The sequence below is a fragment of the Cetorhinus maximus genome, chromosome 22 (assembly GCF_964194155.1).
Source record: "Cetorhinus maximus chromosome 22, sCetMax3.hap1.1, whole genome shotgun sequence".
In the NCBI taxonomy this organism is placed as follows: domain Eukaryota; kingdom Metazoa; phylum Chordata; class Chondrichthyes; order Lamniformes; family Cetorhinidae; genus Cetorhinus; species Cetorhinus maximus.
This window is the reverse complement of record NC_135900.1, coordinates 37,282,260-37,306,930: the sequence shown is the minus strand read 5'-3', so window position 1 is coordinate 37,306,930 and position 24,671 is coordinate 37,282,260.

The following is a 24,671-nucleotide window of genomic DNA, read 5'->3' as shown; positions in this document are numbered from 1 at the left end:
CCACCCTCCATGCCCCCATGCCAACTCCATGCCCCCTGCATACCTGCTCACCCAGTATGCACTATATACAGACCAATGAGCCATATAACAACAATGGCAAGTATCGAAATGCTCATGAAAAAAACACCCATTCAGAAATCTGCTTTGAATAAAATAAGTTTGTTCTTGCAAACTTAAAAAAGTGTCAATCAAATAGTGCCATTCGTAAGTTCAATAACAGAAGCTTTGCTCCACTTCACACCTCTTAATCTTGTCCAAATAAACATACAGGCATAGAAAAATAGATCGAAGAAAGAATATCATATTATAACCTCATAAAGATGTAAATTAATTAAAGTTAAAAATCCACTTCAGCCAGTGTAAGGAGACTCCTGATAAGCTAATCCATTTGTGAATCTTGGAGCTCAGCCTAGCACAAAGGAAGATGGTTGTGGTTGTTGGAGGGCAATCATCTCAGTCCCAGGACATCACTGCAGGAGTTCTTCAGGGTAGTGTCCTAGGCCCAACCATCTTCAACTGTTTCATCAATGAGCTTCCCTCTATCATAAGGTCAAAATTGGGGATGTTCACTGACAATTGCACAATGTTCAGCACCATTCACGACTCCTCAGATACTGAAGCACTCTGTGGCCGCATGCAGCAAGACTTAGGCAACATTCAGGTTTGGGGATTAGTGGCTAGTAACAAGCGCCATCTCCAACAAGAGATAATCTAACCATCTCCCCTTGATACAACAGCAAAATACTATTGATGCTGGAAATCTGAAATAAAAACAGAAAATACTGGGGCCAGAAACTTATCTATGCCGGGCGGGCTGGGCAGGAGCGGATGCGGACGGGCGCGGATCCGTTCGCCACCCATGATTAGCTGTGTGCCGCCATTTTAAGTGGGTGGGCCAATTAAGGCTGCATGGCCAGTGTGATGGAATACTCTCCACTTACCTGAATGAGTGCAGCTCCAACAGCACCAAAGAAGCCTGACACTATCCAGGACAAAGCAGTTAAATTGATTGGCACCCCATCCACCATCTTAAACATTCACTTCCTCCAACACTTCCGCACAGTGGTAGCAGTGTGTACCATCTACTAGATGCAACCCACCAAGGCTCATTTGACATCACCTTCCAAACCTGTGACATCTGCCACCTAGAAGGATAAGGGCAGGAAATGCATGGGAAAATCACCACCCATGGGTTCCCAATGAAGCCACACACCATCCTGACTTGGAATTATATTTCTGTTCCTTTACTGTTGCTGGGTCAAAATCCATGAACAAATAAAAAAATTATTGTGGATGAACTTTGAGAAAGTCAAGGCACCACACAGGAGACAATTGGAGAAGATGAAAGGCTCTAGATTTATGGAAGGATAGCAAATTTGATTTAAAAACTAATTTGAAGGGAGCAAAGTAGGCGTCAAGGGCAGTTTGTCAGAATACTTGGAGCAGTTTAGCGATTTCATGCGGGGTTCTGCTTTGGGATTACTTCTGGTCACTGTGCACATCAAAGATTTGGATATAGAACTAGAGGATACAGTGTCCAAATGCGTCGTTTGTCTCACCCAATAATGTTTTAGATATTGTACCTTGGTCTGTGGAGATACACTCAAAAGGACTATTGATTTTGACCCTCTGTGTGGTGTGGAGGAGTACAGCCATATCAGGAAAAGAGGCATTTGGAAGGATTTCTGCATCAAACGAAGAGCAGTGGTTCAAGAGGAGGACAATCTTAAGGAAATTATGGCAGCCTGGTAAATCAATGGTGCTGCTGTTGGCTACAATGGTGTCCGTGAATTTTTGCCTTAACCTTTTTTATTTTTTTTTTGCTTTTTTTTTGTATTTTTGTATCTTGCTTAAAATTGATTGTAACCTTAGTTCAGCCTTTGGCTGCAACAGGAGTTCAATTTCATAAACCATTAATAATTTAATAAACCATTATTTGATGTACTTATATGCACAGGCAAAAAATACTTTTGTTCTTTGTGTGTGCATCTGAGCTTTCATATTTACTTGTTGATTTACAGCTGAGATTTTTGCTTTCTCCCTTCATCAAATCGACAGGATGGAGAGAGCCATGAACATGGCCTGAGGGCCAGCTTGAGGTTTACATACCATGTTGAGCTATGGTTTGTGTTATGAGTGAATTGCCTGCAGAGTAACATGAGCTGTGTCTTATACAAATACTTTAATTCTTAACATTATATACTGTATACTACATTCCATCTGATGTACAGAAAAATTAAACTAATCACAAGCTCTTGTCAATTAACATATTTGTTCATTCGACCTGCATATTTTTCATGGAGGAGCAATTGTTGCCATCTCACACAGATTTTCTCTAATCACTTTTTCTTCCAGTAAATCAATTATGTGTCTAACAACATCACATCCTGTTTTTGAACAGCATCTATTTTAATTGCTTTAATTTCTCTGGCTTAATGAAAGAAAGATCAATAAAAAGCTCAGAGCTAATTGCAGGTGTCCATTTATTTAAATCTAATGATTTTCTATCTGATTACACAGAGAACTTTAATGCTTGTTAAATTTTAGAGTCACGGATCAACTGTTATCATTCTGCAACAATGGCAGGAATCGAAGGCAATTACAAAATAAGTTCAGGCTACGTATTTTGTCAGTTTAAATTTTATAGGGGAAAGTGAAAAATGGACAACAAAGCTTTCTGCTTTCTTTCCAATCTTCAGTACTATAAAGTTAAGGTTAAATAATGGGTGTGCAGACATGATTTAACAAAACAATGTCACTTCCTTATCTATTGCTACTTTGTATCTCCATGTCTCAGTTTCGGTTAAGTTAAAGATAAAAGTGATGTGCTATTTGCCCCGTCATGGGTGATAAATGGTTCGCTCCTTGTAAATACTTGTTCTTCAGATTACAAGGACACGGGCAGTCAACAGGAAGGTTTGCCATATCCACAGTGAAGTGAACAGAAACTTTATGGGTTTTTTTAAAAACAAAAATGCCAGTATTATTTTATACCTTTTATGATGAATATCATTCACAGTTCTCTTATTTTAACTGTGGCTAATACTTAACTGTAAAGGATGAGCACACTGTATAAAAATTTGCCTCAATCAATGGACTTTTCTTTTATGTGTGCATGTATAGATGTTTAGGGATGTAAGAATGTGCAGGATTGAGAAAAAATATTCTGTAGGCCATTTGAGTCAGCCACCATTATTTCTTCTTTTTCTTACACATCAGTATCAATACTGAGAACGCATCAAGGTCAATTGTAACTTCACCTGTTGTCAGGTTTTCTATTAAAGAAAGCAAACTTTTCTGCTGGTCATGTTTCAGGATTTCTGATCTTTTTTGAGGGGTAAGCATTTGGGGCATGAAATATTTGTAAGTTTTCTGATTTTGAAAAAGTGTATTTGCACAGCCACTAATATGTGCAAGGGGTAGGTTGATGTGGTAATAAACCATCCAGCCTCATTGGTGTCCATGGCAACCAGGGGCTTTAAGCAATTCATCTCTTTTCAATTGGCCTAACTAAAAAACTGCACCTAACACTATGCAAACAATCTTATTCTAGGCACAGCATGAGGTGTCTGCTGTGAACATACTTTAGTGGGAGAGGCGTTAGTTGGCTTGGCTAGGTGACACCAAGAGAGAAGAAGGGTAAAGAAATATTTGGGTTGTCATTCTTGTTTTAAACAGCAAGGACCCCTGAGAAAAGCAGGCCAGAACCTGGAGCTGGAAGCTGAGAGGCAAGAGGTCAGTTTTTGCAGTTAGGAATCATCTAGGAAGAAAAGTACATACTGGCAAAAACAAGTATGTTCATCCATGTCAGTAAGAGGGCGGGTAGAGATGGGACTGAATGAAGGAAGTTACATTTAAATGAACTATTATTGAGTATGTGCACTTACTGGGGTACTTTTGACTTGCTGGGTCTAACAATGGGAGGAATTTTCTGGCCCTGATACTGGTGGGCATCGTCGCGGATGAGACAGGAAAATTTGGAGAGCCGTTAAAAGTCAATGGCTCTCCAAATTTTCCCGTCCCACCCACGACGATGTCAGCTGGTGTCGGGGCTGGAAAATCCCACTCAACAACAGGGAGTGTCGCCTTCCTGCTCCTATTAACATCAACAACGTGACCGGTCCCATTTGGAAACGGGCCTACTACAGAGCACCCAAAGTGCTGACCGGTTTCAAGCGGTAGGCCCCCATAGATATGCAACATCCGGGGGCTTACCATTGACCAGAAATGGAACTGGACCAGCCATGTAAATACCGTGGCTATAAGAGTAGGTCAGAGGAATGCTGCATAGCGTAACTCACCTCCTGACTCCCCAAAGCCTGTCCACCATCTACAAGGCACAAGTCAGGAGTATGATGGAATGCCTGGATGAGTGCAGCCCCAACAACATTCAAGAAGCTTGGTTCCATCCAGGACAAAGCATTCCACTTGATTGGCACCCCATCCACCATCTTAAACATTCACTCCCTCCACCTCCGACAGACAGTGTCAGCAGTGTGTACCATCCACAAGATGCACTGCAGCATCTCAGCAATACCTTCCAAACTCATGGCTACTACCAACCAGAAGGACAAGGGCTGTAGATGCATGGGAATGCCACCACCTGCAAGTTCCCCTCCAAGCCACACACTATCCTGACTTGAAAATATATCGCCATTCCTTCACTGTCACTGGGTCACAATCCAGGAACTCCCTCCCTAACAGCACCGTGGTTGTACCTACACCACACGAGCTGCAGCATTTCAAGAAGTCAGCTCACCACCACCTTCTCAATGGCAATTAAGGATGGGCAATAAATGCTGGCCTAGCCAGCAAAGCCCACATCCCATGAAAGAATCCAAAAGAAATTGGGGTTCAATTTATGGACAGCACAAATAGCAAGCAGAAAAATGACTAGTTGATCTGTGTTTACTAGTTCAGATTGAGAAATAAGTATTGCCCAGGAGAACTGCAGTTTGATGATTTTCATTACTATTTTTCAAAAAATTCTTACCAAGTCCTGCACTACACTTTATGAAACTTTGTGTCAGTCTCAGTGAACTCAATGTTTTTCCCACTCATGTCCTCGCTCCCAAATATATTCAGAAAGACTAACCAGCTGGAATGGCCTTTCTAATGAGAATATCCCTGTTCTGCATGAGAATGGAAAAGGGAAAAGAGGCATGAGGCTCTGAGAATGAGGCAACAAGACGTAAGACTGCAGCCTAATATATTTCCCCTATGGCGTGACTGCATTCTCTCTTAGTTCCAGTGTAAGCAAAGTAGTTCTACAGGAAAGATGAACATAAGTTCTTGTTGACAAGATCAGCAGAGGAACCAATGTCAAATTTTGCATTAGTGCGATCCATGAAATTCTGGCCCAAAGAGTTAGGTAAATGGAAGTTGCTTGCACTGGAGAAGGGTTGGATCAGGTGTACCTCTGAGGGCAGTGCTGACTTTCTTTTGTACTCACCATCAATAAATGATTTGGACTTGGGTAGAGGAGAAAAAAAACTTCAAAATTTGCTGACAACACAAAGTAGGCAACCAGGCATGTGATGAGGACTGTAGAAGACTTCAGGACACCAGAGAGATTTATGGAGTGGGCTGAAATAATTTAATGTCATAATTTAATAAGTGCGAGGTAATATATTTTTGGAGAAAAAAACAAAGGATGAAAGTATACACTCAATGGGAATGCACTGCAGTGTGAAAATGAACATGGAAACCTAGGAATTCAAATATGATTCTCTGAAAGTGCATCTGCAGGTGCACACAGTAATACAAAAGCCAATAGATTTTGAGTTTGATAAATACATCGGAAGAGAAATTTGTTCAGGTAGTGCTGTTAGACTTAGATTGATTCCCAGGGGGCATGCAAGGCCACAGGCTGTTACTTGCTTGGCCTGTGCAGCATTCTTCACTGATATTATTGATAGCTAGATCTTTGTGGGCAGCTTTCTTTGAGGTTAGTGGACAGCACCATTGCTCCCCCTCTGACGGCAATTAAGATCTCGACTTCACACAGCATAATTTCATCAGGATTAGACTGGGGATGGGACAATATGGTTATGAAGAGTGACTTGGGATACAGGGACTATTTGCATTGGAGTAGAAAATGTTAAGAGGTGAAGAGATTTGATAGAAAAAATAGGGAGACACGACTTCCTCTAGTTAGGGAGATGATGTACGATAGGGACAGGGGGGTCATCAGTTTGTAATATCACAGAGAGTGAGGAGCGGCGTTAGAGGGAAGTTCTTTACACAGAGTGTTGCTGGAGTATGGAATGCTTCATTGCAGAGAAAGATTATAGCAAACAGTTGTATCTTTTATGGGGCAATTGATGAACATTTGAAGCAGAGAATAATACAAGGAGGGCACATTAGGTCTGCATTACTATAGCAAAGACCCCACATAAGCATAAAGGGCTAACTCACCTTTATGTATTGTAAACATCAGTAATTCTGTCTGCTATAGGGAGAGTCTTAGCGGAGAAAATGAATTGCATGCAATGGTTGGGGCATAGTTGTTCATTTGGCCATAGGCAGCACAGCTAACTCATGCTGGGATCTTATTAAAATAAGGTTCAAGCAAATGGATGCAGAGCTGCCCACAGTATCCATTGGCTGCATGTGACCCATAAAGCTGGACTAAGATCATAAGATATTAAGAAATTGAAACAGGAGAAGGCCATTTGGCCCCTCAAGCCTGCTCCACCATTCAGTATGATCATGGCTGATCTGATTGTAGCCTTAACTCCATTTCCTGCCTACCCTCCATAGCCCTAACCCTGACCAATCAAAAATCTCTCTAATTCAGCCTTGAATATATTCAATGATCCAGCTTTCACTGCTCTCTGGGGAAGAGAATTCCAAAGACTAGCAACCCTCCTTCTCCCACCTGACCCATCCCAACCCTCAACCCACCCTATCCCTCAACTCTTCCTAACCCCTGACCCATCCTAACCCCTGGCCCATCCAATCAACCCTTGACCCATCCTACTGCAGCAACCCCACCACCTACCCCCAGCCGCCATTCTACCCACTTATCTTATATACACTTATAGATTTACCTCCTCTCTGGCTTCTCAAAGTCCATTTAAACACAGAGACCTTTAAGCTTATTTGGTTTACAGCAGCTAGTGCTGTAAAAAGGGGGCATAGCTTCACTTCCCCTGACACTGCTGCCCTGCACTGGAAGGCCTTGGGAACCAGGTACACTGCACATTTCTCACCAGGCCCAGGTTGGAAGAATAGACGAGAAATGTGCAGCTCCTGACCTAGGTAAGTAAAAAGGAGCGGAGTGGCAATCTGACTGTAATTGCCAATCCTCCGAAGTTCCGACCCATTAAAAGGTGAAAAGCTTTCCTGATTGCAGGTCCTTGAACTTGCTGTAGGCAGGAGATTCCACTTGTTTGCACTGATTTATAATCATTAAAATTCACCCAAAATTGGACAAACCGGTGCAGAAATTGCAGAATTTTAAGTACCAATTATCTTTGGCACAAGTCGAGGTTCTGCAGCATTTGCGTTAATTTTAAAAACATTGCACAAGCCCTGTGAACAAAACCAAACATCCCCCAAATCACCATGGGGCGGAATTTCACTGCTTCTCCCGCCAGTGGGATTTTCTGGTCCCGCCGAAGTCAATGGACGGCTCACCACATTTTACGGCCCCACCACCACCATGTCAGGGCCATAAAATCCCGCCCCATAGTAAGTTTCTGCTTTTAAGGTTAAGCTTCTTTTTAAACCTAAAGACACGAATAGGCACTTTAACGTTTTTTAAAAATTTACTAAGCAACTGACTATTATATAACAATGTAACTAATAAACGATTCTGTATTTTTTTTAATTCAGTGATTTAATATTGGGTTACTCCAATGGACTTATTAACTACTCATTAACACACATCTTCCTGTGATATACCCATTTTTAACTCTATTAATAAAGTTATACTCGGCTATTTATTAAATATATCATTTATGTGGCTGCTCTAATTGAGTTTCTGGTCATTGGTGACCCCCAAAATATTAATGATAATGCTACTGAATGTCAAAGTGGGTGGAGAGGCTCTCTCTTGTAGAAGATAGTTATTGAAATACCCTTGCAGTTTTGGTCACCCAGTCTAAGGAAGGATGTTACTGCTCTCTGAAGAGTATGGAGGCAAGCAAGGGAGAAGGCTGCATGTACAAAGAACATAAGTCACAAAGAAAGATAAGGAGGCTGTGTTCTTTTAGAAAGTAGGATACTCCGTGGTGATCAGGATGAGTGACTGTAAAATGTTAAAATACAAACAGGGTAAATACTATCTGCCACATAAAGGCTATTTGGATTTAATAAAAACTTTAGACGAAACATCTTATTGCGTCATAAAAGTTCAAGGCCAAATATGAGGTTAATTTATCAATGTATTGCAGGCACAAAGGCTGGGAATTTTTTTCTCTCCATATAAAAATGTGTTATCTTGTGTGATTTTTCACCAATGTATGTAGGAGGTATGTTGGGCAATTTTTTCCTTTACCTAGTCTGACCAAACACCCAAAGTCCTCAATCATCTCTTATATTCAGTTACATGAGAGCTTCACCCTTGCTTGTAACAATGGTGTACTTTTGCTAAATGAAGTTAGCAGAATGTGCAAAGGAATTAAAGAAAGCATTGATGTTTGGCACCCATCATGTTTGTGCTACGAGGTTCTAATTTCCACACACAATCAGTGATTGGTCACAGTGCTTGGGTTTGAGAGACTACCCATAAACTGCCACTCCTCAATGGTAGCACTGCACATTATTTAGGAAATTCAAATTCAAAGCCATTGTTTCTTTTATTATGTTGCCAGTCTGATTTGGCTTCCAAAAGCATTATTAAGACATCAGTGTACTCTTCATATGAACAGCAAGCAGCACGACATTGTTGTACTGCATAGTAACAATAAGCCTTATTTACATAAGGAGAGGAGAGGAAGTGTCCACAAGAATGGTCAATGCCTTTCAGAGTGAATTATGGAAAAAAGTTGATGGCTATGAACTTATTTTTGTTTTTATTGGAAGGAACTTTCTAGCAAAATTAATCTGAAGCAGTCAGGTCTAATCAAGCAGCCAAGGATCTAGAGCACATTTACAAGTGGATTCAATTGTGGCAATTTAAGTTCTATATGGATAAGTACAGATGTTTCACATTGGAAGAAGAGAAAGAAAAGGGGTGGGGGGTTTATTGAATAGATCTTGAAACTGATAGTAGACTTAACACCCACCAGTGAGATTTTTTTTGACCAAGTATGCTGAACAAATCAGTAAAGTCCAAGTCTCAGGATATCATGATCAAATTGCCTAATGTTTTGTTCAGGCCGCACCTAGGCTACTGCATTCAGTTAAAATCACTGAGGCATGAATGAAACATCCAGGGGTGAAAAGTGAAGCAGGGAAGGGCTACAAACTTGATCCCTGGTGCTGTCATTTCAAGAGCTCATCTAAATACTTCTCATCAACTTGTCTGTAGATCTACTCTATTACAAATAGGCGAGAAGGCCACACTACAGCAAACGATGGCAGGCATCATAGGTTTTTGATGAATCACAGAATCACAGTGCAGAAGAGGCCCTATTGAGTCTGCACCGACATGTGAGAAACACCTGAGCTACCTACCTAATCCCATTTACCAGCACTTGGCCCATAGCCTTGAATGTTATGACGTGCCAAGTGCTCATCCAGGTACTTTTTAAAGAATGTGAGGCAACCCGCCTCCACCACCCTCCCAGGCAGTGCATTCCAGAGCGTCACCACCCTCTGGGTAAAAAAGCTTTTCCTCACATCCCCCCTAAACCTCCTGCCCTTAACCTTGAACTTATACCCCCTTGTGACTGATCCTTCAATTAAAGGGAACAGCTGCTCCCTATCCACCCCGTCCATGCCCCTCATAATCTTGTACACCTCGATCAGATCGCCCCTCAGTCTTCTCTGCTCCAACGAAAACAACCCAAGTTTATCCAACCTCTCTTCATAGCTTAAATGTTTTATCCCAGGCAACATCCTGGTGAATCTCCTTTGCACCCCCTCCAGTGCAATCACATCCTTCCTATAATGTGGCGACCAGGACTACACACAGTACTCCAGCTGTGGCCTCACCAAGGTTCTATACAATTCCAACATGACCTCCCTACTTTTGTAATCTATGCCTCGATTGATAAAGGCAAGTGTCCCATATGCCTTTTTCACCACCCCACTAACGTGCCCCTCCGCCTTCAGAGATCTATGGACACACACACCAAGGTCCCTTTGTTCCTCAGAACTTCCTGGTGCCATGCTGTTCATTGAATACTTCCTTGTCAAATTACTCCTTCCAAAGTGTATCACCTCACACTTTTCAGGGTTAAATTCTATCTGCCACTTATCTACCCATTTGACCATCCCGTCTATATCTTCCTGTAGCCCAAGACACTCAACCTCATTGTTAACCACCCGGCCAAGCTTTGTGTCATCTGCAAACTTACTAATCCTACCCCCCACATAGTCATCTATGTCATTTATATAAATGACAAATAATAGGGGACCGAGCACAGATCCCTGTGGTACGCCTCTGGACACTGGCTTCCAGTCACTAAAGCATCCTTCTGTCATCACCCTCTGCCTCCTACAACTAAACCAATTTTGAATCCACCTTATCAAATTACCCTGTATCCCATGTGCATTTGCCTTCTTTATATGTCTCCCATGGGGGACCTTGTCAAAGGCTTTGCTGAAATCCATATAAACTACATCAACTGCACTACCCTCATCTACACACCTGGTCACCTCCTCAAGAAATTCAATCAAATTTGTTAGGCATGACCCCCCTCTGACAAAGCCATGCTATCCCTGATCAAACCTTGCCTCTCCAAGTAGAGATAGATACTCTCCTTCAGAACTTTCTTCAATAGTTTCCCTACCACTGACGTGAGACTCACTGGCCGGTAGTTCCCTGGCTTATCTCTACAAACCTTCTTAAATAGCGGAACCACATTAGCTGTTCTCCAGTCCTCTGGCATCTCCCCCATGGCCAGAGAGGAATTAAAAATTTGGGTCAGAGCCCCTGCGATACCCTCCCTTGCCTCCCACAGCAGTCTGGGACACAAATCATCGGGACCTGGAGATTTGTCCACTTTTAAGCCTGCCAACACCTCCAATACCTTGTCACTCCCTATATCAATTTGCTTAAGAACCTCGCAGTCTCTCTCCCCGAGTTCGGTACCTTCATCCTCATTCTCTTAGGTGAAGACAGGTGAGCTAGCAAGGCCAAAAGGACGTCCTTCATCCATACCTATCTTTGTGAAATCCACAACATTTCCAATGGTACTGATGCATAAAGAAAAATTTGCATTTAATGGTATGTGCATATGAGACCTCATAATGGTCTCTCTGCATGTTAGCTTTCTACCAAAATAAGATAAAGTGATGTTCAAAAATAGGACTCAACATCTTAAGGTGTGCCAGTAAATTATATTCCATCCAATATGCTCTGCAAATCAGCAATTACATATCATTAGGTTACTTGATGCAACCTAAAAGTGTTACATTACTGCATCCTGCGGCTTTTTATTAGCATATTTACACTAAGATGCTCTTAGAAGTTGTATCTCATTAAATTTCAAACACTCATTATTTGACATATCCTTGCTGGATCTGTCAACGTTCTTGACATTTGATGCTGAATGATTTTGTTCTGCCCCATCTGTCAAAGCTCTGCAAAGCTAACTATTTAATACTCACGCACATCATCACTATACAGTAGTACCATCTTCATGGCAGTTTTACATATCTTATGCTGACTTATCTGACAGCAATGTTTGGACAAAAACACCATTCACAGAGGCAAAAGTTGATAACATCTTTGCAAATTGAAAAATAAAAACTACAAAGGGCCCAAATGACAAACTATTGATCTAAATAGAAACATTGCAAACAAGAAAATATTAGGGCCTAGAAATTCAATCGCACTCAAGTAGATGCTAAACCCCCTGCACTGACCCCACACCAAACCCTTACCCCCAGAGCAGAATGTTCTCCAGGCAGCACCTCTGCTGCTGGTGGGAAGAGGTTTCTGAGGAATTTAGTTCCTAGGCTGCAATGCCTCAAAAAATTCAAAGGCCGCACCAGAGTTGTCAAGCTAAGCATATTGCTCTCTTACGGCAGACACTTGCCACCTTTGAAAATATTCGTCCATCAGGGACAGATGCAGGTCCTGCCCCTGATGGTCTGTGAACCTGTCTGCATGACCTTCCCAGAGATGGTCTCCTAACTGACCTCCCCTGGAGCCCCATCTAATTAAGGAAAGCAGAAGTGTTCCTGAGGCTGCAGGCAGGCACAATCAGAGGGCCTGCAGCTTCGGAGGCTGGCAGCTCCATGAGGAGAAGTGGGTGCTGCTCAGGTATCAAGGAGAGCACCAGAGTGGTTCAACATGGAGGCATACTCAGAGGTATGCATAACATCTCAAAAATGAAGAGGGCCAAAGCTGGCAGGCCCCGCAGAACAAAGAGGAAATTACACTGGATGAATCATTTGGGCTGAGGGTGACTTTCCTGCTCATGGCGCCATCATTAGGTCATAGAGCCTCTGGTTCTAATTCCCCTACGCTCCACAAACATCCCCCCAGCCTGCTGCAGGGAGGCTGCCTCCACTGAGCTGCCAGGCTCAGCACTCAGCGGGAAACTACTTTGACAGCAGGAAACACCCAGCAGGCTTCTCTCTGGTCCCCTCAATAGGCCTGCAATTGGCAATTATTCTCTACTTGCTGTTGATGGGCAGGTGGCCACTTCCCTTATTCACTCGTCTCCGGCAAGATTGCTTGGAGGTGAAAACATGTCAACCCACTGACCCTACATGGATATTTCCGATTTCCCTTTTGGTCCTGCCTCCCACACCGCCTCCAGGGATTCCACCCTTTACTCTCTGCTCACACCACCAGCTGCAACCTCACTTCTCATTATCCTCGCTCACTTCCTTATACATCACATTTTACACACCAGCAGGCACAGTTTCTAAACACCTCAGGACTCTCATTAATGCATTCCCTGCTTTCTTGAAGAAGTTTGCAAAAATCCAGCACTAGGAAGCTGCCATCTGAGCCAGACTACACGTCCACTTTGAAATGAAAGAAAATGGAGGATGGAAGAATGGACATGGCCCTGACAAGTGACAACACAGGAGGAGTGGGGTGCTGTGTACAGTTTCTTTAGACAATATTTTTTTTTTCTCTTCTAAGTTCAACTCACCTTTGCTTGACTACTGCTCCTTTCACCAGCCACTTCTTCCCATGTTCACTCTTCACACTGAAAGCTAACTTTTGTCCCTCCCTTTCCTTTGAGATGCTGAAAATGTGAACACCCCTCAGCCGCCTCAGGAAAAGAAGCATTGGATCATTGCTCAACTTGACCCTAGCAAGCACCAGCTCAAATACTTACACCGCCCACAATTTAGGAGCTAGGCTCAAGGGGGGAATCTTCATGTGATGAATCTTTGGGTATTTGGGCAGGGACTAACACAGGGCAAAAGGGCTCCAGAGGTACCAGCTCACTGGAGTGCAAAATCACAAATCCACTCTGAAACAGAGGATTCGGATGCACACAGAGATCTACTGAAGTGAACATACACCAGGAAATGCTAGGTGCACTGGGATGCCTGTCAGTGAACTTGCACACGGGGCTCAGAGAATGGAGAAATCCAACTCCACCTTGTGTCAAAGCTTTGCGCAGAACATGGAGACCATTTAGTCCAATATAGTCAGCTCTAATAACATGACAGTGGATCCCTATATGACGGAGTCTCTGCTATCATCTTGCGTGGCAACTGATAGTAGGATCTCCCAATCTAGAGAAGCTAGTGGAGGAAATGAGGGCCTGTAGGGAGGTAGCCTTCCCCAGCACCTGCAAGAACATCCCCAAGAAAACTGTCAGGCACTTCTGGACAGAGATGGCTGATTGAGTGCTGGCAGCATTAGCCCCAGAACCTGAGTTCAATGTCAAAGCAGTCACAAGAACAGCAAGGGTAATTGCACGTCTCCACTTTCTCATCGCGTCTCACAAAACTCCTCTCATCCCCTTCCTCAATACTCTCAACTATTCCCTTCCCTCCATCACAACCTTACCCAATAATCACAGCAGCACACTAAAACACCTCATTTGACTTTGCTCATTTGAAACACACTCATTTTCCTCTTCTTCTTACACTCACGCTTTTCTCACATGTACAACTCCAACTATACCCACCATTCATTCCTCGCTTCACATCACACACATCCCTTTATATTCGGCACCTCCCTATTACCATGTCAGCTCATTTCTTCTACACCTCTTATCATATCCATCGTAAGCCCAAGCCTTGAACATCTCCACTGAACTTTACATTGCACAAACACCAGCTCTCATCCCCTTTTCCCAAAGGAAAGATTGTGCATAAAGCCAGGGAGAGAAATAATAAGGCCGGGATTTTACGTGCCCGCTGGCATTGGGCATGTTCGGTGGTGTGAGCGGACAATATGGCATGATCGGTTTCAAGATGGCGTGAAACCAGTTTGCAATCGTCCGCCCCACCCGCTCTTGGTGGGCCACATTTCTCACCATCACACATTGGGAACCTCCTTGTAATACATCAACATATTATAATGCCAGCCCGCAGGACTCAACCCACCATTCCCCCCCTTGCTGGATCTTCCACCACCCAATGTGTTTCACAACAGCACATAAGCAACGTGCACCTGGTGGGCAGCACTTCACATGGGACTTCAAGGCTTGTTTGCCTACCTTGCTTCGGTCAGCACTTGCAGTCATCAGCGCCAGGCTTCACAGGCAGCACCACATCACTTTTAGAGTGGCTCATGGGTAGGTCTCTACCTACCAGATCAGCTATATGTGGGTGGCTTTTCAATGGCTGCAGGGTTAGGGCTTGCTTGGAGAAAGGGGGGAAGGGCCTGAGGCAACAGAAGAGGCTGACGGATGAGAGCTGTACTGGGGAAGGAGGGTATCCCAGGGTGTGTGTGGGGGTACATGTTGATCTGTGCAAGTGGCCTGAAGATGGTGAGGGCTGGAGAGGCAGTGCCCAGAGGAGATGAGACCAAATGGGCATGTAAGGGTATGTGTGTGAGAATGGGTAGTGATGTCCCTTGAGCTGACAGTGAGTGAGATACCAGTGAATGTGTGATGAGCTTGAGTGTGTGAGTTTAGAGTGATGAGATGGTTGCCATAACCTGGCTGCACAGATGAGTTCATTCATCCTCTAGCTGCATTTCGATGGCCAACCTCTTTTGTGCAGCATTGGCAATGATCACAACCTGCCATGCTGGATTGGTGATGCCACTGCCCATCCTGCGGGCAGAGCGGGGGTAGAGGACATCACGGCAGGCCATCACAGCATCCAAATGGCATTGCAGTGATGCCTTTCATGGACATCTTCCCTGCAATAGTCATGAGCTGGAAGCACTGAGATGTGTGCGCGTGGCTGGACTTTAAATATGGCACTCGGTGTGATGAAGCAGTGAGGTGATGGCATGGCTGGCAAATGAGGCCCTGCCCGCCATGGAAGCTATGTGTTTCCCAGGAATGTATAAGTAATGCAGTGGGCTTGGGATGATATGGCGTGAAAACCTGCCATCGCGGCTGGCGGGAAAAACATCGTTTTACCTACCGACTACCGCACTTAGGTAGGAATCGTCCCAGATTTGCACTAAGAGTGAAGGAGACCCTAATTTCATTACCCTCATATAGGAAGAGCAAGAATCCTTGCCGGGGCGCGGGGGGTGGGGGGGGGGAGGTGGGGGGTGGGGTCATGAATACCAAGGAAGAAAAGGCCTGTGGCATAACCCAAGCAGGATGACTGCTTACGGTAGACACTCTACTCCTCCCAGGCACCAGCAAAGACATTGGCATTTGACATGGGCTAAACAGTGAATTAGAGGGGTCTGTACATTGTGAGAATATCCAACAACAACGAGCATTAGAGACAGAGGGCAAGGCCCTCCCCAGTGCTGCCGAGGACAGAGATGAAGACCCAGCCCTGAGAAGGAAAATTCACATGAACAGCTGAACAAGGTATTAGAAGGCTTTCCAAGAAGTTTCAGCACTATGGCTGAAAGCAGTCTGCATCGAATCTCTGTGTTCTCAATTCAAATGGCATCACCACTCTTCAACCTACCCCAGGGTTTTGTGGTCAGGGATATTATGGCCAGGCCCTCAGGGCAGGAATCCGCTTTAGTATGATTCGCAACGTTAGTGAAAATTGATGCAGCTGCCATGAAGTCCCTGGGCCCCAGGGGAAAGTGGTAGGTCGAATGGATAGAGGTTTTGAAGGGGAAAGTTATTTTCTGCAACCTTTTGTAGTGGGAGTGTTCAGGCCTAGCTCCAAGAGAGTGGAAATGCCTCAGTTGTCTTTCTCAGGATGTGAGCAAGTCTGTGGGTTTGTAAGTCTCCCCACCCAAGCACCTCACCAGCATCCACAGTGGTGCCTGTGATATGATTTCTGTGGGGATTGATAACTTTTAAAAAGATATTTGAATTCCCAGAGTCTGACTTAAAGAAATTGCATAACAAGATTTCAAATTTTAAGACAATTACTGTGACAAACTAAAAGCAACTACAACTAAACACCTAAATTAAAACAGAAAATGCTGGAAAACATATGAACATACGAGCATTTGAACAAGGAGAGGGAGTAGATCATTCACCCCTCACCCTGCTCCGCCATTTAATAAGATCATAGCTGATCTGATAGCGAGCTGAAATCTGCATCCCACCTATCGTTGATAACCTATCACCCCCTTGCTTACCAAAAATCTATCCACCTCTGCCTTAAAAATATTCAAAGGCCCTGCTTCCACCACCTTTTTCAGAAAGAGGGTTCCAAAGGCTCACGACCCTCTGGGTGAAAAAAATTTGCCTCATCTCGGTTTTAAATACGCGACCCCTTATTCTTAAACAATGGCCCCTAGTTCTAGACCCTCCCACAAGAGGAAACATCCTCTCCACATCCACTCTGTCAAGACCCTTTAGGATCTTATATGTTTCAATCTAGTCGCCTCTTACTCTTCTAAACTCCAGTGGATCAAGCCTAGTCTGTCCAACCTTTACCCATAAGACAACCCACCCATTCCAGGTATTAGTCTGGTAAACCTTCTCTGAATAGCTTCCAATGCATTTACATCCTTCCTTAATTAAGGTGACCAATACTGTACACAGTACTCCAGATGTGGTCTCACCAATGTCCTGCAGAACTGAAGCATAATCTCCCTACATTTGTATTCAATTCCCCTCGCAATAAATGATAACATTCTGTTAGCTTTCCTAATTACTTGCTGTACTTGCAAACTAGCCTTTTGTGATGCATGCACTAGGACACCCAGATAGCTCTGCACCGCAGAGCTCTGCAATCTCTCACCATTTAGATAATATGCTTCTCTTTTATTCTTCCTGCCAAAATGGACAATTTCACTTTTTCCCACATTAAGCTCCATCTGCCAGATCTTTGCCCACGCAATTAACGTATCTATCTATACCTGTTTGTAGCCTCCATATGTCCTCTTCACAACTTACTTTCCTACCTATCTTTGTGTCATCAGCAAATTTGGCAACCATCCCTTCATTCCCTTCATCCAAGTCATTTACATAAACTGTAAACAGTTGAGGTCCCAGCACTGATCCCTGTGGCACACCGCTCGTTACATCTTGCCAACCTGAAAAAGACCCAAATATGCCTACTCTCTGCTTCCTGTTAGCCAGCCAATCTTCTATTCATGTCAATATGTTACCCCCATACCTATATATTTTCCACAATAACTTTTGATGTGGCACTTTATCAAATGCCTTCTGGAAAACTAAGTACAGTACATCCACCGGTTCCCCTTTATCCACAGCATATGTTGCTTCCTCAAAGAACTCCAATAAGTTGGTTAAACAGGATTCCCCTTTCACAAAACCATGTTGACTCTGCCCGATGGCCTTGAACTTATCCAAGTGCCCTGCTATAGCTTCTTTAATAATAGTTTCTAACATTTTCCCTGTGACAGATGTTAAACTAACTGGCCTGTAGTTTCCTGCTTTCTTCTTCCTCCCTTTTTGAATAATGGAGTTACATTTGTTATCTTCCAATCTAATGGGACCTTTCCAAAATCTAGGGAGTTTTAGAAAATTGAAACCAATGCATTAACTATCTCATTAGACACTTCTTTTAAGACCCTAGGATGAAGTGCATCAGGGCCTGGGCTCTTGTCAGCTGCAGCTCCAATAATTTATTCAGTACCACTCACTTCTCTGGTGACTGTAATTTTCCTGACTTCCTTTCCCACTTCTATTTCCTGGTTTATAGCTGCTTCTGGGATGTTACTTGTATCCTTTATAGTGAAAACTGATGCGAAATACCTGTTCAATTCATCTGCCATCTCCTTGTTTTCCATTATCAATTCTCCAGATTCACTTTCTATAGGGCCAATGCTCACTTGGTTAACTTGTTTCTTTTTAAAATATGTATGAAAGCTCTTACTATCTCTTTTTTATATTTCTGGCTAGCTTTCTCTCATGCTCAAATTTTTCCCTCCTGATTAGTCTTTTAGTCATCCTTTGCTGCTCCTTATATTCTGTCCAATCTTCTGACCTTCCACCTGTCTTTGCATAATTATATACTTTTTCTTAAAGTCTGATACTATCTTTAACCTCTCTAGTTTACCACGGATGGTGTGTCCATCCCTTGGACTTTTTCTTATTCGTTGGAATGTATCTATTCTGTGCATTCTGAAATATCCCCTTGAATATTAGCCACTGCACCTCTATTGACATATCCCTTAACCTAATTTGGAATTCACTTTTGCCAGCTCAGCTTTCATGCCCTCATAATTGCCCTTGTTTAAGTTTAAAAACTTGGGCAGAATTTTCAGAGCCCGCTGGTGGTGGGCATGATAGGTGGCATGGGCAGAAAATATGGCCCGACCTGTTTCACGACAGTGTGAAGGCAGATCACGATTGTCCGCTCAGCCTGTCAACGGCGGGCTGCGTTTCCCGCCATCGGTCAGTGGGGAGCTAATTGTAATATATTAGCATATAACTAAAAGGCCATCCCGCCAGGGTCTTGGAACCCTGCTGCATTGTCCATCTACGTCGGCGGGAAAGCACGCCAACATGTTTCACAACAGCATACAGGCGACGTGCACTTGGCGGCCTTCACTTTGGGGGATCTGAGGTGAGTGAGCAGCAGCGTTCTCCACAGCTCACCCGTTGTTTACAGGCCTCAGGGGCACCGGGGGATGGGGGCAAGTGCTGGCCAGCCTCGGAGGCAACCGTTGTCGGTTGGGGGGAGGATCAACTGCTGCCCTGGTGCTGCATCCACACACAGGCAATCGAGGTGGGGGGCAGGGTAAGCGAGGGAAGTGGCCACGCATGAGGGACACCTGTATAAACTGGCCATGCCTCTGGAACTGAGACAAATCAGGTGCAGCCACAGTGATATGATTGGGGTCGGTCTCCTAGCCTGCCCGCCCATGCAAGCATCGCGGAGGCACCAGAGGGCCACCAAGCGCTCCATACCTTACTCCCCCCGCACACCTCCACCATCCTCCACCATCCCCCCACTCCCAACCCCCGAGCGCACATTTCAAATCCACCACCACTTTATTGGACCGTGGAGCAGTTGGGCTCCAATCTCCTCTCCAACGCTGGCCATGTAGCAGTCACTGCTGGAGGTGCTCACAGCCCCTTGCAATCTCAGCATCCTGGTTTGGACCAGTGACCCCCATGTCATAGGTTGACAGGGCAGCCATGCAGCACACTGATCTCTGGCCATCAGAGGGGTGACCAGCACTCACCAGGAAGCATTAAGGGGCGGTCACACAGGCCAGGAAAGGTGCTAAGTACACCCATGATAACCACATCTCTCTCTCTTTCATGCTGCAGGAGGACCACGTCAGGATCATGGATCCTGGTTACCTAGCTGTATGCCCGATGGCCTACAGAGACTGTAGAAGATGGAGGAGAGTGACTAAGGCTCCTGGCTGTGAACAGGCAGGAGCAGCAACCTCATGAAGAAGGGGCAGCAGGGGCTCCCGCACACACTGCCCAGGAGTGACAGTGAGCCGTGGCTGGTCGGCGCCTAGCAACACCAGGGTCTATAGATGCCGCCTGCCTTCCCTGCAGATGACTGAGAACAAGTGTCATGTCTGCGCATGTCTAGGGACCTGGTGTCTCACATCTGCCACTTATTGCAGGACTTGGCGCCAAGGGGACATGGAAGGCATCCACTGCCAGTGGCTGTGAAAGTGACCGTGATGCTCAAGTTCTATGCCAGTGGCTCCTTTCAGGGCTCCACAGTTGACCTCTGTGGGGTTTCACAATCCGCCACCCACAAATGCATCCATGAGGTCACAGATGCCATCTTCTCCATGGCACACAACTTTGTGCATTTCGCCCAGGACCGGGACAGCCAGGATGTAAGGGCCATTGGATTTGACCTGATCTCGGGATTCCCACAGGTGCAGGGTGCGATTACTGCACTCATGTGGCGCTCAGGTCTCCATCGCTACACTCACTGGACTTCATCAACCGCAAGGGCTTCCACTCACTGAACATGCAGCTGGTACGCGACCATCAGAAATGCATCCTGCAGGTGTGCACACGGTTTCCAGGGACTGTGCACAACACCTACATCCTAAGATGCTCACAGATCCCTGGAGTCTTCCAGGGTCCACAGAGGCTGCAGGGTTGGCTCCTTGGTGTGATGCAGGCCAGCCCCACCTTAAAGGTGCTGGAGCACACAGAGAGAACGACAGAACTCTGTGGCGCCTGCCCACTACGTTCTGGCAGCAATGACCAGCACCGCCGAGATGCAGGCATCAGTAATGTTTCCAGGGAGTGTGAGGCTGGACCATCACTGGTCTGAAGGCTGCACAGAGCACAGGGAAGAGGCCCTGGACTGAGACACTTGCCTTTTATCTTGAGCAGAAAGGTTTCATATCTGAGTGACAATAACACTGCTCATCAGAACAAGGAACCACAGGCAGGGAGACATTCTTAGGAGTGTTTATTGACAAAAGTGAACAGTATGTACAAGTGATCAACACCCATGCCCAGGCTGTGCAACTACTTTTACCTAACCTTCCTAACCCTGCCGCTACGCCTTGGTGCTTTCCAGACATTCACAGCAGAAGTGGAGGCAGCCTGCTGACTGTGACACCCTGTCTGTGATGGCCTTGGCAGGCATCCTCTGGAGGACTGAGACCTGGTGGGCTCCGGCCTGCTTTCGGGATCCTGGTGTGAGGCAGTGACACCCTGTGAAGCTGGATCTGCGGAGGTCACAGGGAGAGGAGGTTCAGATGGGCTGGTCACTCCCGGAATCACCTGGGTAGATGGTCCTGGAACGTGCATCTGCTGATCCTCCTCCCTATGGGTGCCCAAGGCCCCTGGCTGACTCTGTGAGTGGAAGGGGTAGCTGGAGTGAGATCGAGCTGCCCAGCACCCTCTCGTGTACACAATTTTGGAGGCTAACTATGGCATCAGGAGTGGAGTTAAGCCCGCGCAGCAGTGCAGGAGTGACGCCCTGGGCCAAGGTCTCCATGGCAGCTGCCATCCTGCCAGTATTGACCTTGGTGAGTTGCAATTCCGGTGCTATCACCTCAGATTGAAGACGGATGGAGTCCTCCACCGTGCCTTGCAATCTGAGGGGTGCAGTGGACATCCCTTCCTGTTGTTCCCTAGCTTGCCTTTGCAGCTCCAGCAACTATGACAAGGCGATGTCCAGAGGCTCGTCATCTAACTTGGACTCAGCAACATTCTGGCCTCCAGCAATCCTCCGAGTGCCGAGGACCTGGGAAGTCCCTGCCTCTTGCCTGTGCGATGTGCTCACCAAATTGTGATCCCGAGGCGACTCTAAAGCTAGGTCCCACCGAGATGTGTGTCTCTGAGCTGGGGGAGGGTGTGGGTGAGTGCTGTGACGGGACTTCAAGGAAGGTGCCTTCAGATTCCTCTTCAGAGGTTTCTTTGAGGATTGATTGCAGGCCCGGGTTCATGAAGTCTGTCGGCTGTTTGGCAGATGTGCCTGCGAAAGCAAGGGGATATAATTAGTGCATAGTAGTGGCCTGTGAAAGAGGACACATCACTCACGGCATGGTTGTCTGATATGATCACTGCTTGGTAGAGCAGTGCCAACCTCACCACCAGCACAGGACCAGTCCCAGTCATCGCTGGCCAGCTGGATGGCTCTGTTTTTGAATTCTGTCAGAACTTTGATCTCCGGCATCCCTCCACCTGCCTGTGACCTTTCCCCCCTGTTGTGAGCCAGTTTGTCCTGCATGGATAGAGATGGGGAGAGTGTATCAGGATGCCTGCCGGGCCAGATGATAAGTATGCCTGGCCTGTGTGGGTGGTAAGTGGTCCCATGGACGGGGATGAGGACAATGCTGGTGTGTGTGAAAGAGTGAATGGTGATGTCCCTTGCACTGGCAGTGAGTGAGAGCCCTGTGGATGTGATGGGTTTGTGAGTGTGTGAGCTGGGAGTAATGAAAAGAGTGACTTATCCTGGCGGAACGGAGGAGATCATTCATCCTTTTATGGCACTGGGTGGCTGTCCTCCTCTGCAGGGCGTTGGCGCTGCCCACCGCTGCTACCGCCGCCCAAGCCGGGTTGGTGACTTTGTTGCCCATCCTGCGGCCAGAGCAGGGGTAGAGCACGTCCCAGCAGGCCTCCACGGCATCCAGCAGTCGCTCGATGGACCCGTCATTGAAGAGAGGGGCTGCAGTCTTTTTTCCTTTGCTGGCCATGTCTCCCAGGCAGCGGTGGTGAGCTGGTAGCGATGAGCGCTTTGCTGGCAGCTGCCTTTTAAAGATGGTGGCCGGTGTGATGCTACAGTGGGGTGATGGCGGGCGGGCGAATGAGAGCCCGCCCACCATGGAGGCGGGCTCAGGAAGATACAGTTTGAAAACCCACCATTTTCGTCAGTGGGTAGGACTCCATTTTACCTGCCCGCTACCGCACTTAGTGCAATTCTGGGAAAATTTCACCCTTAGTCTCTGACCTACTCCTATCTCCCTCAAACTAAATGTAAAATTCAATCATATTATGGTCACTGCTACCTAGGGGCGCCTTCACTATGAGATCATCGATTACTCCAATCTCATTGCACAATACCAGGTCTAGTATAGTAAAACAGAAAATGCTGGAAAAACCAGCAAGTCTGGCAGCATCTGTGGAGCGAGAAACAGAGTTAATGTTTCGAGAATTGAAGAAGAGTCATTCAGACCCAAAACGTTAACTCTGTTTCTCTCTCCACAGATGCTGCCAGACCTGCTGAGTTTTTCCAGCATTTTCTGTTTTAATTCAAGATTTCCAGCATCTGCAGTATTTTGCTTTTATTAAACTAAACACTACTTAATAGGCCATTTGTTCTCTAAACTACAGAAAAGATATACCCCCTTTAACTTTTTAACTCAAAAACCCCACACCAGTTATGCTTTACTGCCCACTCTCCGCAGAATTAAAGTTTTGACAGAAACCAGTCCAACATCACTCCCAGCTTCCAATGGGTTTATTTGCCTCTATTTCACTGTGTCAGTTGCATCGAGTGACCATTAAAAGGGACTACCATCAATAAGGCCTATACCTGGCGATTCCTTCCCCCGGCCACCCCAGGATGAATCTTTCGGAGTCTTCAGATTTCCACGGGATGCATCTCTTTGACCAGAGACCGTTTTCCGCCTCGCATTCTGGCTGATAGTTTACAAAAAAGGCACATTCTCCTCTCTGCTGACCTCGCTTGCTGCAGCCTTTCGTCTCTCTGGGAGACCTCCCTCACATTCTCTCTTACTGTCAGGAAATCTGGAGATAGAAAGTCTGCCCACGCTCAGCCCAGCTGCTCTTGTCTTTGTTTCAGTTGTACACATTTTGCACCTTGCTCTGAGTAACTCTTGACTTGGGCCCCCTGTCTCCATGGTAACCAAGCCACCTGGCCTGTTGCTGGGTAGAACTCATAACAGATTGCATGACTCTCTTCATTACTTCATTTTACTCTAAATTAAAAAAACAGTTTAAAACATATCAATCTTATAAACTTTGCATTCATAATACCTGCAGGGCAGCTGGACCAGAAGGCTCCAGCAGCTTCTGAGTATACAACATCAACTTACATTGATACAGAAGGAAAAGAGATGGAGAGGTTTAGGGAGGGGTTTCCAGAACCTAGGGCCTATGCAGCTGAAGACATAGATGCCAAAGGTGTGTGATAAAAATTAGGAATAAGCAAGAGACCAGAATTGAAGGAGTGCAGATATCTCAGAGGGTTGTGAGGCTGGAGGAATTTACAGAGGAGGGAGCAGTGAGGCCATGGAGAGTTTTGAAAAAAACAGCTGAGTACATTATAATCAATGGTGTTACTGGGCTGGGAGCCTATGCAGGTAAGTAAGCACAAGGCTGTTGGGTGTATAGAACTTGATGTGATTTAGAATACAATTCAGGATGTTATTGATGGATAAATTGGCTGATAGTGTGAAAGTTCTTCAATCCGTGTTAAAGCGAGCAGTGAAAAATGTGACATGACCTTATGCAGAAGGTTTCTTTGTAAGTTCTCAGGGCAGGGAATCAGTGAGCTATGAGCTGATCCTTCGTATCCGTCTGCAAGGCATTGATGTGGCCATCCTGCCTCTGCTGTTGCCATGCCTTCCCCAGGTCTTCCTCATCTGTTAAAACTGCTGTTGC